The sequence below is a fragment of the Microcebus murinus genome, chromosome 23 (genome assembly GCF_040939455.1).
Source record: "Microcebus murinus isolate Inina chromosome 23, M.murinus_Inina_mat1.0, whole genome shotgun sequence".
Classification (NCBI taxonomy): domain Eukaryota; kingdom Metazoa; phylum Chordata; class Mammalia; order Primates; family Cheirogaleidae; genus Microcebus; species Microcebus murinus.
Window position 1 is genome coordinate 18,169,263 of NC_134126.1, and position 12,735 is coordinate 18,181,997.

Sequence of the window (12,735 nt, forward strand, 5' to 3'; positions counted from 1 at the left end):
CAGCCTGAGCAAGAGTGAGATTCAGTCTCTACTAAAAATAGAAAAATTAGCTAAGCATGGTGGCATTCCCCTGTAGTCCTAGCTACTGGGGAGGCAGGAGGATCACTTGAACCTAGGGGTTTGAGGTTGGTGTGAGCTAGGTTTAGACTGACACCATAGCACTCTAGCCTGGGCAACAGAGTGAGACTGTGTCTCAAAAAAAAAAAATGATCTTTAAAAAGAAGAAAGGATAATAGAAACAAGAGGGAAGAAACAAATTGGAATCTAGAAGCAGATGAATGAATGTTAAATGACTTAGACACCCAAGGAATAGAAGTACTAAGCCAGCAGTAGGGAAAACTGAAAAACAACCCAGATTTGTACCACATGATCCCTAAAGATGCAAAATTTGGTCTCATGAAGTACTTTGAGAAGTAAATGTGAAGGAGAGTAGATAAAATCAAGAAGATGAATTGAATGTATTTTTTAAGAAATGGGCAGATCGCCAGTCTCCTAGTTCACTATGCTGGTTTCTCCCCAGTTTATTGTGTAGAAGGCATAAAATACAGGTCTTAAGTGGCAGCATGCATAGTTGATGGTGAGGATGTCTTACTGAAAAAAAATCATCTTATGCATACTGAAAGCAAACACCCCAGCTCTCTGTGTCCACTTGGCTCCCAAAACACCAGCTACCAGGCAAGACATCGGAAAAACCTACCATGGGAAACATTTCTTTGCCAAAAAGAAATATATAAAGGTATTAACAGTGGAGATTCTCTATTGTAACTGCACATTCAAATCATTCTATAGTGAAACTGACAATTCACAGTTCCTACACATACACTCAAAACATCAAATCAGCTTATGAGTGCCCTGGTCTTAAATATAAAAATTACCTTTGAGGAAAGCTTCCAAACTGAAACTTTTAGAACAGAAAAGACACCCTCTGCCCTCACTCACACAGGTCACAAAACAACTTGGCTGAGACAAAGATTTGCTGAGAGGAGAAAACTTCAATAACTACAACAATTTTTATTAATATCATCAGGAAGATAAAATATTAATGTAACCATGTAGTAAGAACCAGAGATTATTTTTTTAAAAAAGAGAAAAAGACAAAGAAGGGAAGAAGTTGTAAATAGAAGAGAGAGAGAGATGAACATAATAGTACCTACACAAGAGGTCCAAAATTCAAAAACCAAGAGTTCCAGAAAGAATAGAGAAATAAGAGAAGGAAAACATCAAGAAAATTATTCAAGAAAATTTCCCAAAATGGGAGGACAAGATTGAAACAGCCTACCAAGTGCCCAGCAAAATAAACAAAATTAATCTAGATTAAGGCAACTCATTGTGAAATGTCAACAAATTGAAGATCCTAAAAGTTTCCAAAGATAAAAAAAAAAAAATAGGTTACACACTAAAGATCAGGAATCAGAAAGATGTTGGACTTTCCAGCAACCTTGGAAAGTAGAAGGCAATAAAGAAATGCCTTCAAAATTCTGAAGGAAAATGATTTCCAATTTATATATCTGGACTCTGATAAACTGTCAATCAAGTATGAGGGTAAAATAAAAATATTCTCAGAGCCACAGTGTCTCAAAAATTTCTCTCTTGGAGAAAACTACTGGAATATATACTCATTCAAAATAAGATTATCTAAGAGAAGATAGGAGATCCAAGCAGTAGGAGATCCAAGACAGGAGAAAGGCAAAGGGAGTCTTCAGGATTTGTGGTCAAGGAGACCCCAAGAAAGAGCTGTGTCCCAGGCCCAGAGCAGCCACCAGTCTAATTCTGAGCAGCTCAGAACGCTTTGGGAGAAATTCTGGCAGATGAAATTAAATGATCCTGTATTTTTGAAGAAAAGATTGAGAAAATGAAGTGTTTGGGGTTGAATTTGTGATAAGTATATGTAAAATGAAGTAAATTTAAATATAAGAAATACATTCGTTCTAGGGAAAATAAAAAGATGTGCAGGAAAGAAAACGTAACTGTATTTTACATGACTCACTCAGCTGGGAATACTGTTTTCATAGTGCTGATAATGGAATATCAGCCTTAACCAAACCCACAATATAATTATATTAGACGGTTGAGGATAGAAGGACGCATGTGTATGGTGAAAGGAAATAGAGCTAACTCTTCATCTTCCATACATGGAGAAGTCAAAAGATAAAGCTTTAAACTGAAAAATTTAAAAAATTAAAAATATTAATATAACCATACCCTGTAGAGACGTGCAGATGAATAGTATAATAATTAGCTAGAAGAGGTGACAATGGTTGTCCCTTGGGATAAAAGCTACAAAATTCTGGCTTCTTAAAATGTTTTTAAGATCATACAGAATTATTTGAATGTTTAAATTATATAATGTATAACATTGGTCAAAAAAGGATCACTGTCAGACGAATTTAACTTCTCACTCGTCTTTTACCGCAGTGCATTGCTCAATTGGGGGACCACACATCATGCTGGATTATGGCCGTGTTGGGTGTCTACCTTCCAATAGACTTTGGGCTCCTTTAGGGCAGGATCCTGTCTTATGCATACTTGTTTCCTTGCTTAGCATTATGCTCGACACAGAGTACGCATTCAATAAATATTTATGAAAAGATTGTTAAATCTTTGGCCCTAATTTTACCATATGATATTATAAAAATCAAGTCTAATTCCTCTTCCGAATGAAAAAAAAATCGAAATATTTGAACACAGTTGTCATATTTGCTCTTGAATCTTTTCTGCCCTGGACTAAAAATTCTCAATATGTCAATTATTCATACGTCATTTTAAAGTCTATTCACCATCTTGGTCATAAACCTCTAGTGAGCTCTGATGAGCTTTCATCCCTCACAAATACTAAATAATTGTTATAAAGTATGGTCTGACCTGTGCAGAACAAATAGAACTCCCACCTCCTTAAATTTACATACCATATGTCTATTGATACAACCCAAAATCACATTATCTATAAACCATTTTTTCCTGTTGTAAATTATTTAGCTTATAGTCTTCTATAAATCTTCGTCTTTTTCTAATTTATTTCTGGCAAGCATCTCTCTGCCATTTTCTATGTGTACAGTTGAGTTTAAGGTTCAAACATAAGACTGTATATTTTTCCTTTTTATATATTTTCAGACCATGATTCCTGTCCATTGAGACTACTATATTAAGATCCTGTGAACCAAGGTAATAACTCTCTTTTCCAACTTCCATGATCTGCAAATTTAAATTTCATACTTTTGTAAGTCAACTCAAGTCATTAGTTACATGTTGACTGAGTTAAAGATGAAGATTGAGGCCCTTGGGTTGAGATCATCTGTTAATAAGCAGTTCCCAAGGCTGGCCATTCAGCCAGTTACAAAGTCCCTAGGCTCTTTATACCATTCAGAGGATGTGTATCCACGTTGTCTACAAAGGTACCATGAAAACCCTTGTGCAACATCTTTTCCCAGTAACAACAATTATAACAAAAACAAACAACATTTATGCACATGTGCCAGGCACTATGCTTAAGAACTATAGCACTTTGCTTAAGAACTATATTTCTCTGATGTGCCAAACTAGTAACCAGCAAAAAAACTGTCTTGTTCCTGCATATATTTGTCAAATGGCTTAAATGACCATGTATTTTTGGGCCTTCTCTTGGAAAGAAGCTGTTAAACATTCCAAAAAAAGAAAAAAAAACCTGCAAGGAAGAAACAATTTTAGTGTCTTTTGACACAGAACTTCCCCAATTAATTTAATTACACAATTCCTTTTCTCAAAGATCACACGCTAGCCACAGGAACACCGTTGGAAAACATTGTGCTGGCCCTTTTCCAGCTTTTCCAGACCTTTTCACTAACTTGCTGTGTGCTTTGCCTCTTCCGGGCCTTGACAGTGGTTGTCCTAGTCCACCTGAATGCCTCCCTCTCCTCCCACCTTCATGCATCTATAAACTCACCCATCCTTCCTAATTTAAGTGCCATATATTCTGAAGAGACTATGATTATCTTCAAGAGAGGAATTTCTCTTCCATCTGAAAAAACAGCTATATTTTCATAGATATCCTCCAAGAGGTTCTGGCAGAGATCCTCATGCGTCGTTTCTGTCATGGAATTCCCTCAGCTAGATTCAAAGCTCTTTAAGGTCAAAAGACTGCCTCCTCTTCATATTTTCCTTCACAGTTTTACCTGTCACAATTATTTATTCACAGGTGATGCTTAATTCTGGAAGATGAAATTAAATGACCCTCTAATGGTCCCGAATTTTTCAAGAAGGATTGAGATGATGAAATGTTTGGGGTTGAATTGGTGGTCAGTACATGTAAAAGGAAGTACACATTTAAAAATAAGGAATATATTAATTCTAGAGAAAATAAATAGTGGCCAGGATGTTAGCCTTCTCAGCCTCTGAATCTAGAAGTAGGCTTAGAGATTTGAATGTTGGAGTCTGAGAATTGATAGATATGTTGTTCCCATCTGACCAAAAATAAATAAATAAATAAAACCATGCGATGGCAGTAATGGGGAATATTACACATCCTGGGCTAGGACCTTGAACATGGAAATGAGTGAGCCAAGACACCAAAGTGCTTAGTCTTCAAGTTACTTCTCCACTTCCATGGATAGACTGAGAGCTCTGGTCCCATGATTACTTACAAACATTGCTACAGTCACTTCATGGAGATTATTTTGGCTACAAGAGACACAAACCCTCGAGACTAAAGAAAGAGTAATCATATCCATGAGCTAGTTTAATAATAAATTGTTTGCTTGCATTTCAACTGAGAGTGGTTGGATTTGGCCTCATTTTAGACTTAGCAAACATCTCACACACTGGTTTTCAAATGTTTTTGATCTTCTATAACCAAAGTATGTTTAGCTAAGCACTACCCCCTTAATTTTTAAAACCCACACGTACTTTATAGGAAATGTTGCTCACATTGTTTTGATTCATTTACATGTTAAATCATCAAAATATTGTTTGGGAAGGGTGTTTTGATGTCCAGGAAGACTTTTCAAGCATTTTATAAGCTGTTTTTCTTAAAAACAGGAAGCTTCATTTTGCCAAGAATAAACAAACTGAAAGCTCAAGAAGCAGGAGGTTGCTTAAAAACTCCAAACCCGCAAGGTTGAGTGGGTTCTAAACTTGGCAACACACCTTTCCCCATCCTTTTGTTTAATGTGGTTCCTTGTCTTCCTCCCAAAACCAAATCCCTAAAGCCAGGCTGGGATGCAGGATAAAAAGGCAAACAGGAAGAGAAAATAAACAACAAATGGAGATGAATTTTTCAGCCAAGCTTTATTCCCAGAGCTTCCTCCAGAGAAAGCAGTGACATTATGTACCAGGAAACCCAGGCACTACAGGTTAGTTTTTCTCAAGGTCCTCGTGCAAATTGAGTTTCAGGCCAAGCAACCAAGAGAGCACTCTTCCTGCCTGCTACCTACTGCCCTTACCCTCAGCCATCAGCCCTCCCAGTTGCAGACAGGGTGCACAGTTTGTGCCCCCCATTCAAAAGATGCTCCTGTTCCAAACCTTAGATCAGCTGTAAATCACCAAGCCTTGCTGCTTCCAAAAGCCAAAAGCCAGAAAGCACCTCATCATGTGTTTTCGACTCTGCCAAAGAAAAGGGTCCTGCCCAGTTTTGATTCTGTTCAGGGCCCAAGAAACTTTGCAATGGTGTTTGTGGGTGATAGCAGTGTGGGTGGGCGGCACTGAACAGTCCTGCACCATACTACAGGAAAAAACATTTCTGGCTCCATTCATAGTCTTTCCCAAGTATTGGCAGATTCTTTTGCCTGGTACGTTGGTTCCCAGAGGTAGGCATCTCTGAAATTTAGGTCCACTTCCAAATCTTCTGAACAAATGCAAAGCACTCCCTGGCCTGCTTCTCTAAGGCAGCTGTTGCCAGAAACTTATCTGCATTTTTTTCCTTTTTATATCCTAATTCTGAATTTAGTTTTCTTTTTAAATTTGGCCCTAGAATCCAAGGAAAGGGGAAGGGCGGAATCCAACAAAAAAGTCATTTAGCCCAAGTGAACCCACATTACAAAAACAAAATAATCATTTTGGTAAAGCTTTTAGATTCACATTGCATGGCATTTCTAAGTAATACAACCATGAAGCTGAAAAAGACTTAGTAGTTTTCTCATGCCACCCTTTAGTCCAAATCAAATTAATACTAAATTCTATCTCTTTTGGTAAATCATGAGACACATAATTGATCTCTTCTCTCAAGTTGCCTTTGAGCCAGTCAAAAATTCCACCACATTTAAAATGATCAAATATGCATATGGAATTTTCATTAGAAATTTAAGGGACATGGTTATACTCAGTTTAATTGTTAAAGCAAGCTTTCCACCTGTTGCCACTTGTAACAAACTCAGTTCACCCTCAGTACTAAAATTATTGTGTTATTATACCCTAACTTCTTACACAAGCTAAAGAGGCAAGATATCGAGATTCAAATATATTTTGTTCTTTGTGGTTTTTCACCAAAAGGAAATGTGATCTTCTTTCTCTAAATGCATATATGAGCTCATGACAAAACTGAATGCTACACATATGTCAAGGAAAGCCTGAAGACTTTTAAAAGACTGTTAAAATGCCTCTGCAAGATATAAAGTTTTTATTCCCTTTATCTTTCTTTTTCTCTTTCTCCTTTAATGAGGCATAACTCTCTATGTGAAGGCTGTTCCTATATTGGAAAAGTAATAACTGAACAGCTCACCAGGCATGTGTAGAGAGACAATTGCAGTCCGGGGAGTTTGGGCCAATAAAAAAACCCCTGCAGTTTGGCAGAGCAGAAACAGAGCAGAGACCATATATAGGGAGTGGAAACCACGCTGAAGGGTGAGCCATAATTTGTTGAATGGGGATCTGCATAGGAAGGGAATTCTGTACTTAAAGCCAATCTAGACCAAAAACAAACCAACCAACAAATGAAACAATGTACAAGACAAACACATAAAGCTGCTGGTATGAGCCAACACTTGATAATATTGAGGTCCCCTTTAACCGTCACATGATAGTCAGGTTCCTTTTCTAGGGATTTTTATTTTGTAATTAAATGTCTGATGTTTAAACCAAGTGCATCTCTGTCTGGGCAGATCTGAAATTGGGCGGTTGTGATGAGCAGGAGGGACTATCCATATTGCAGTGGCGTTTCCAAGACCACACTAATCATTGTCTATGGTTAGGACGACTAGCTGGATTATTTGGGTGAAAATGCACTCTGAAAATAAAATGCATTGTTTTAAAATTATAAATTTAAGTCATAATAACACATCTTAATTTGTAAGCAAATTGATGAAAATGGCATATTTGCACAATTTTCCTTATTCATTTATAAAAGTGTGCTTTCCTGTCTCATTGAAAACATTCTATGTATGGAAAGAAAGAAAACCTTTTTCTCCTTTTCCTAATTATCATCTACAGCAGAGAACTCTCGCCTCAAAAAGAGTTTATCTTCCCACCCCAGCCAACTTTTCCTCCAGACTTCGCTTCTCTGAGCAGTGTCCTGATTCTCTCAATCGTTCAAACTGAGATTATCCCTGACACCCCTCTTCCTCTTGCTCTCCCACCACATCCATTCACCCCACGAGTGCTGTCAGCTCATGCCCCTAAGCGTCGCCAACAGCTAGTCTTTCCCTCCTAATTGTGACTCTTGGCCTCCTGGCTCAGCCCTAATCGTCTCAGACTTTGCCTCTCGTGTGTGTTTCCTAACTGGGATCACTCTTTACATTTTTTTCTCCGTCCAATCATACTGAAACACCATAGCCAAATTAAACTTTTCTGATGTCTCTTTGCATGATTAATTCAGAGTTTTCAACATGGTAGTTATTTCATAAATACGTGTTGTAGAAATGTTTATCAACTCTTTGACTCAAGAGCCTTTAATAACTACCCTCTCCACCCATTAAGGAAAACCCAAACCCTTCATCCAGCATTAAATGCCATCAATTATCTGGCTCCTTTTATTATTTTTAAACCTCATGCCCCATGCTCCCTTCTTCAAAAATGTCACTCTAGTCAAATGAGTCTATCCATCGCTCCCCAAGTAAATCATCCACAATCCCCTCCCTACATCTTGGTTCGCTCAATGCCATATGCCTAAAAGTTCTAAAAATCCTTCACTTTCTCTTCCCGTCCTTCTACCCTACACATTTGGACTATCTCAGCCTGATGGACACCTTCGTCTCTGGACTATTGCATTCAGCAGTCACTTAACACATGCTCTTTTGTATCGTTGTCTATCTTTTGTTTCTCAGACTACACAGAAACAATGAGGATTTGAGAATTCGTTTTCTATAATCACGTCTTTACTAACTAAAAGTGTTATCTAGCTATATGACTTCATTTAAGAAATACAACCTTTGCCACAAATACACTAAATAAATTTGAGGAGCATCTAACAAATACCAGGTTTTCAGCTGAGTGCTGTAGACTCAGCATCATATATCATTCTCAGAGCAACTCTGAGGGATAAGTATTCCTTCTATTTAATAATCAAGGGGCCTGGGACCTAGCAAACTTGGGAAAATTTCCAAAAATCACACAATGGAGTAAGTGCCACTACCCGAATTCATTCAAAGAGTTGTAGAGATAATTAAATCAAATAATGCAGAAGTCTGATAAGGAATGCCCCCTTGACACATGCTACGTAACATTACTGCATCCGGAGGATATTGTGAGTGATGGACTTCATTTCCTCCAGGGAGGTAGAAGGCAGTGTGCTAGCCAAAGTACCTAAACATCTTCCTACATTTTCCCTCAACAGTTTAAACTCTTAGGAAATCTGAGATGATTTGTAGGGAGATAAATGGGAAATTTGTGAGGAGAGGAAGAAGATATTGGAGGAGCAATAGGGAGAATAGTTTTTCTCTTACTCACCTTCCCCCAGTTGAAGGAGATATCTGAGCCAGAAGGATTCGGGGATGGGAAGACAGAAAAGGAGAGAGACTTTGGTAAATCCTAGGCCTTTGAAGATCCAGACAGCACTGTGGGAAAGTCTATTAGACTTTCTAAGTCTATTAGACACTTATAGAGTGTCTAAGTCTATTAGACACTTAAAGTCTATTAGACACTTCTGCTAATGATGGTAGCCTCTGGAATCTCTCATAGGGCAGCATCACTGCCCTGATCTCTGAAGAGAAAGAAGGAGGGTTAACTAGCTTTATAACAGAGACTCTTTCACTTGATATTTTTCTCCCCTTCTTTCACAACAGAATAACCCCTAAATTTTAGCTGCAGAGATGGCAATCTTGAATATAATCTTCATTTTAAAACCTCTTTTGTAGGTATGGCCACAGGAATTGCTTTTAACCAATAATATTTAAATGGAAAAGTTGAGTGGCAGCCTCTACATTTCATCTTCCTCCATTCCGCTACCGGGATGCAGATGTGATTGCTGGACATCAGCCACGATGGATGTGCCACAAGGGTGAGGGCCTCTCCAGAGGGATGGCAGAGTGGAAGGATGGAAGGAGCCTCAGTCTCCAAGGGTTTAGTCTGGCACAGTCATCCTACCAGCACTAATTACACATCTCTATATTTTTATTTAAAAATAAACATCTATTTGTTTATATTTTGGGGGGAGCAGAGTTTGTCCCAAGCAGAATGGAAAACATAACTGATCTAATACATTTTCCTCTTTTCTTCAAATAACCTTTCAGCATCAGTCCAAAAAAAAAAAAAAAAGGCATTATTAAGAGATCCACTACCATATTCAACAGGTAAGGACTTAATGACGATACTATTTTAACACCCTCCAAGTAAATGAGATCTAAATTCTGGAAGATAGTAGTCCATTGTGAAATACTATTCTATTAGCACTGCAATTCTAAACATACAGCAAATTCCTAGCAGTGATTAACATTTGTACCTCCTTAATATTTTGAAGTAAAAATAAAATAAAATAGATAAAGTGCCTGAGAGACATCCAAGTGAAGATTTTGAGTAGGCAATTAGGTATACTAGGTATTATGAACTGAATGTTTGCATCAAAATTCATATGTTCAAGCCCTAATCCCCAATGTGATGATATTTGGAGATGAGGTCTTTGGGAGGTAATTAGATCATGAGGGAGCCTCTGGAGATGAAGGTGTCAGTGCCCTTATAAGAAGTGATACTAGAGATCTCTCTCTCTCTCTCTCTCTCTCTCTCTCTCTCTCTCTCTCTCTCTCTCTCTCTCTCTCTCTCTTGCATGTAAAGATACATCAAGAAGGCATCCACCTACAAGCCAGGAAGCAGGCCCTCACCAGACACAGGATCTTCTGGCACCTTGATCTTGGACTACCCAGCCTCCAGAACTGTAAGAAATAAATGTTTGTTGTTTAAGTCACCCAGCCTATGATATTTGTTATAGCAACCCACACTGAGACACTAAGGCTAAACCGAGAGATCTAAATTTGAGAGAATTCATGACAATTGAAGTCATGGATTCATCTAGAGGGTACAGTATAGAGAGAAGAGAAAAGAGACTTCTCTTTTCAGGATTTGGCTTCAAGGAACACTAATGTTTAAATATCTGATAAGGGCCTATTGGTTGAAATAGGATGCCAAGAAAGGGCAGCCAGAATAGGAGGAAGAATGAAGAGCCATGAGTCCCAGAAGCTAGGGCAGAAGAGTGTTTCAAGAGGGAAGGCATATGCAACCGTGTCAACAATAGTGTCAAATGCTATTGAGAGGTCAAGTAATGGGAAGAATAAAAAACATGCACAAGATTTTATAACATAGTGCATATTGGTGACACCTTACCAAGAATTGTGTCAAAGAACCCAAAAAGAGTTAGAAGAGATAATAAATTTAAACAACTCTGAGTATTTTATTTTATAGACATTCGTGTCTGAGATAAGTTGTGATTGGAGGGTACATGAAAATCACAAGTCAAGAAAGACATAAATGAGTTATTAAAACTTGAGCCAGAAGTTTGACATCTCATTCAATCCTTTTTCCTTCCAATTGCTCATATACTTCACTATCTCCATGACCCCATGATATGTGTTATTAGCTTGGTCCAAGTTTTTCTAAGTTTGGAACTTTGGATAGAATGACTTCGGTTAAAATATGATTTGATTATTTGGCTATTTTTAGTTGGATAAAGTAAGCAATTTTAAGAGCTTTGTTTTTACTAATTTTCTCCCTTTAAGCTCTTTTATTTCCTCATCATCTCAATAAACCTCCTTGTGTTTATAGTTAAGAGGATGAGTCACTCCTCCAGTAGAAGTGGGTGATGAAAGATTTCACATTGTTTTTCTCTCCACAGCACTAAAACAACCAAAAAATTTTAGACAGTCTACTTAAACAATTAATTGATCAACAAAGAGCTGAAATTCATCAAACCAGTAGTATTTTGACTGATGCAGGTCATTTGAATAAAATAATAATCAGAATGTTTCAATGAGATGGTACCGGTTCATTTATAAGGATAACTCTCTGGTACTTAAATAAAATCAACGGCTGAAATTTCATAATATATAGCCTCAATAATTTGAAATTAATGAGTCTCATAGAGAGATTCTAATGCCTTCTTTTCTAATGAAATTGAAATATGCAACTCTACATGGGTATCAAATTTCTTTTTACTGAAGTTTCTGACAGAAGCTATATCTACTTTTAAATGATAATTAATAATAATCACAGGCCCAAGACTTCATGTTCCTCAATAGAAGCTCATCAATAATGTAAGAATATCAGAAAACAAAAAGGAAAAGAAATTTTCACCATCATGAAAGCTGCACAGTGCTAGTAACAACATGTTCATGTATGATGGTAGACCAGCACCGTCTCTTTGTCAAAAGGGCTTTAGCATTGTGGTACCAACAATGGTGACAGTGAGCAAAGAGAGGTGATGGCATTGCTGCAGAGGCCTGCTTGGAGATGAGTCCAGAAAAGGCAAAACCAGCTTTTCAAGATGATAACCTTGATTTAGCACCATTCCTGGGATAACAAATGCAGATGGCTAAGTTCTGAGCTCTCTGTCTGAAGCACAGGGTTCTATCTGAACCACTGAAGGAACTGATGGTCTCTTACTGTGTCTATGTGCCATCAAAAAAAAAAAAAAATAGGAGTTTCAAAAATCCATCCCACGAGGTTAGACAGGAATATGTGAAGTCAAAATGGAGTCAAATGACAGCAGTCATTATCTGGAGTCAAGATGATCAGAATGAGCCACTAGAGTCAATTTGGTTTTCCATATCCGATAGTTCACCGAAGAATTGTTTTGGGATGACTGCCCGGATGTCTGTCCCTGAGAAAGGAAAGCCCTGTGGAAGGTGTGGGTCTCTGTGCTTATGTTGGGACAGGAGAATGCACCAAGCCGTTTCTGACTGGTTTAAGTGTAGAGACTGTTGGATGGTGAAAACCAATGGGATTCTCACATTGAAGGGTTCAGTTTAGAGAAATAAAGATATTATAGTCAGACAATTGTGGGTGCTTTAATTAAAAGAATACATAGAGGTAAGGTTTAGACTGCCACTTTGGCCAATTTGCTACTGATGAGAATGGAGAGAGATTCCTTCCGCAATGGAACAGACCCACAGAAAGAAACAAAATTAAAGAATTTGTGGCCACAAAGAGAAAGAGATGGAGAAGATTCCTGATGACCTTTTCACTGCAGGTCCAATTTATTTCTATGAGATGCCATTTTAGTTTTCATGATATTCCTCTTTGTTTAAGCCTTGATTAGAACACTAGTTTATGACAAAACAGCACTAATAGCTGGCATTTATTTAATGTTTATTACACACTTGGCATTGTTCTGTGTATTTACATGAA